Below are 4,271 nucleotides of genomic sequence, written 5' to 3' on the forward strand. Positions count from 1 at the left end.
ATCCAGAGACTGCCAAAACTAGGGATCCATCCTATCTGCAAATACCAAACCCAGACACTATGGCTGATGCCAATAAGTGCTTGTTGACCACAGCCTGGCATGGCTGTCCCCTGAGAGGCTATGCCAGAGCCTGACCAATACAGATGCAGATGCTCACAGCCAACCATCAGACTGAGCATGGGGACCACAAGGGAAGAGCTAGAGGAAGGACTGAAGGAGCTGAAGGGATTTTCAACCCCATAAAAAGAACAACAGTATTAACCAACCAGACCCCCCAGAGCTCCCAGGGACTAAACCACCAACCAAAGAATACACGTGGAGGGACCCAAGGCTCCAGCTGCATATGTAGCAGAGAGTGGCCTTGTCTAGCATCAATGGGAGGGAAGGTGCTTGGTCCTGTGGAGGCTCGATGCCCCAGAGTAGTGGAATGCTAGGCAATGAGGCGGGAGTGAGTGGGTGGGGGAGCACCCTCATAGAAGCACTCATTGATTCTGTGCCTTCCAGAGAGAGCCCTGACTTTATCATCACCTCCAGTGATGACTAGCCAGGCCCGTGAGCAGTGCAACTCCATCTTTGTGGATGGCAAGACATCATTTGATGTGTGTTCTGTCACAGTTGCACTGAAGGTGGTGGGACTTTGGGAATGGCTTTTTCTTTCCCCAGAGAAATTGCCTCAAGATCTAAACCCAAGTCTTCAAGCTTGCACAGCACTCATTTTACAATGCAGCCTTCTCTCCAGCAGCCTGGAGATTATTATACTCTCCTAGAGAATAAATTGAAGGGTTAAGGGGTTCCTCTCATTTGCTGTCTTCCTCAGAACATCTTGTCTCCATGTTGAGGACCCAAAGATGAGACAAACAGCAGAGTTACAACAAATCAAACATCTAGCAAGCCGGGCAGTGGTGGCGCACACCTTTAATCCCAGCACATGGCAGGCAGATTTCTTTTTTTTTGTTTGTTTGTTTTTGTTTTTGTTTTTTTGAGACAGGGTTTCTCTGTATAGCCCTGGCTGTCTTGTAACTCACTCTGTAGACTAGGCTGGCCTTGAACTCAGAAATCTGTCTGCCTCTGCCTCCCAAGTGCTGGGATTAAAGGTGTGTGCCACCACACCCTGCCAGGCAGATTTCTGAGTCAAGGCCAGCCTGGTTTACAGAGTGAGTTCCTGAACAGCCAGGACTATATAGAGAAACCCTGTCTTGGAAAAACAACAACAACAACAACAACAACAACAAAAATAAACAAACATCCAGCAAGCTACTCTGGTCTTCAGTCAGTGGGATTACTTTAATAACTGAAGCGTTCAAAAAAAAGAAAAATTCAGACTTAATTCAACATTTGCAAAACTAACAAACAAAAACCAAAACACCTAAATCCCTTTCAATCAATGGAACACTTTAAGCATCTCCTAAGATTTCTAAAGAGAGCAGCTTTTAGAATTGGTACCCCCAGACAGATATGCAGTTCACCTAAATACACTCTCCAGAGAGTGTCCAATTCTCTAACACTACAAACAAAGGAAGTTCAAGGATTATCCAAGATTTAGGACTAAGTGGGCATCATTGGAACAAAAAGATGACCCTAGAAACGGTCCAACAGTTATCTGTGAAGCACTAATCCTTCCTTGCCCCTGCGACTGAGGGAGAGAAATAAATGAGGAGAGCTGCAAAGACCTGGGAACCTCTCCCAGAAACCCCTGCTTCGTAAAAGAAAAACAATACACAAAATGAGTTTATTGATTCTCAGCAAATAATAACAGCTGTCACTTTCAAAAAGGTGGGCACTACACATGTCATAAGCTGAAGGTTCCTTTGATGAAATTGCACGAGAATTCATTGATTAAACAAGCCTCCATGCCTTCTGAAATTACTATAGCATGAAAGATAAATATGTGAAAACACAGAAGCGTAGCTTCTATTTCCCTAGCAGTTTTTCTGAGGCCAGGTGCAGGCCGGCAGACCCGAGAGTCTCTGTTATCTTCACCCCTTGTTTCCTATCTCCTGTGGATAAGTAGGGCTCCAGACCCTGGCTATCAGACCAGTTCACTTCACACGTGCACACTTAACGGGGTCTGCATTCCTTCTGCAAGTACAACATCCTCTGAAGTAAATGACCAGCTCTGCCCAAGGACAAGGTGACATCAGGCCTGGAGCCCCACAAGGGTCTGTATTTTCTCCCAACTCACACGCCTTGGCCGTAGCACTAGTGGATGGGAAACTACTCTACAAGGCACAGAGGCATCAGGCAGCTGGGAAGTAAACATCTGCTGACCCCAAAGGTGGCAGATCAGGCAGCTACAAAATAGGTATTATTCTTTTGCTTAGGTAAAAGTGAAGGTCCCTCCCAGAAAAGATCTGAAAACAAGAAAAGCAAACCAAGCTTTTCTCTTGGAACCAACAGCCTCCTCCAGTGGTGGAAACATTGAAATCTAATGAAAATGCTTCTTAGGAAACATCTTGAACAATTACCTCCTTAGATTCTTGCCTGGTGGGCTTAATATCAGGGCTTGGGTTTTCTCATCCTTGGTCTTTATAAACTGTAATGAGTTGTTCTCCCCTACCCCACCCAAGACAGGGTTCCTCTGTGTAGCCCTGGCCATCCTGTAACTTTCTTTATTTATAGTTCAGGCTGGCCTTGAACTCACTCTGCCTTGTAAGTGCTGGGATTAAAGACATGGACCATCAACACCCAGCTCTCTAGATATTTTTATTCCAAAGAAGATAGCAAAGGGAAGAATATTCTAATGTTAAGTACCAGAAATAAGACCAGAGATGAGTTGAGTGTTGGGATGTGTCAGCTTGGTCTTTGTCTTTGTTCTTTCCATTGCTCTACATGAGAGCTGCAATCTTAGTTTCATATTTGAGCAAGATATTATTTGGCATTGAGCTAAGTAATGTATAACAGTGGCTCTCTCCAGACAACTGGGTCAGGGAGGTGGAAAGGCAAATGAATTTTTTCTTTACTCAAGCCCACATTTGAACTGTTTTAAGTCTTAAGTCATGCAAACATATTGCCTATTCAAAATTTTAACTTAAAATTTCAAGAGACTTGTAGAACTTTATGGGACACTGAAGGAGCATGAAGAGATGGTAGTGGAATTTTACAGGCACGAAAGGAACATTAAGAGAAAATAATTTCGGTTTAAAGAGAAGTAATGTACACAAAAGAAAATTTTATATTAAACTTCCTTTACCATTCCCACACTTATTCAGTGCACCATTTGGAGGGCAATATGAGAAAAATTTTTTTAACATCTATTTACTTATTATTATGTATGTTTATATGTGTATGCCTTTGTGAGTTTGTGTGCACCACATGCATACAGGTTCCTTCAGAGGGTAGAGAGTGTGGAATCATCTGGAACTAGAGTTACAACTACTTGTGAATTGTCTGACGTGGAGGAAACTGAACCTAGGACCTCCATGTGAACAGTGAGTACTCATAACACCTTGCTAAGCTTCTTGTTTGCTTTCAGAAGTGCTACTAACAGGGTCCAGAGTAATTGTTGTTGTTTTGGTTTTTTGGGTTTTTTGAGACAGGGTTTCTCTGTATAGCCCTGGTTGTCCTAGAACTCATTCTGTAAACCAGGCTGGCCTCGAACTCAGAAATCTGCCTGTCTCTACCTCCCAAGTGCTGGGATTAAAGACATGTGCCACCACTGCCCAGCTGTAGTTTTTAAAACAGAAAATTACCTCACCTGTCTAAGAAATATGTGTCCCTCTCAGTCTTAGGTCCTGGGTTTGGGAGTTGGATGTGGTGACAACACAGTAATGGTGAGAAGAACCAGGCAAGGGGAACAGAAAGAGGAAGCTGAAGGAGACAGCAGGACCAACAAGGACAAGAGGGCTCTCCCTGCCCCTCTCAGCCTTAGCAGTAGAGGTGTTGAGAAGGTTTCCCAAATATGGTGACCAGAAACCGTTCAGCTGTTCTTGATAGGCTCCTTGAAGGACCTGGGGAGAAGAAAGGCTGAAAATCCCAAGGCATTCTTTTTCTTTCAGGAAAGACTCCATTGCCTCTGAAGCCAGAACAAGAGTCCCCATGGCCAAGTAGGAAAATGGACAATGCAGCCTATTTTTTCATTTATGACAAATCACTTGAGACTGATCAGTAAAATACCCTTTATGTATATCGGCAGGATTTCAAAATCCTGACACTTCCACAGCTCATTTGTCTTGGAGTGGAGAAGCAGCTCCCTGAGACAGTGTTTGTGCTCTTCCTTGGAGAGAGAGAGAGAGAGAGAGAGAGAGAGAGAGAGAGAGAGAGAGAGAGAGAGA

Source organism: Mus pahari, chromosome 21, assembly GCF_900095145.1.
Source record: "Mus pahari chromosome 21, PAHARI_EIJ_v1.1, whole genome shotgun sequence".
Lineage (NCBI taxonomy): Eukaryota > Metazoa > Chordata > Mammalia > Rodentia > Muridae > Mus > Mus pahari.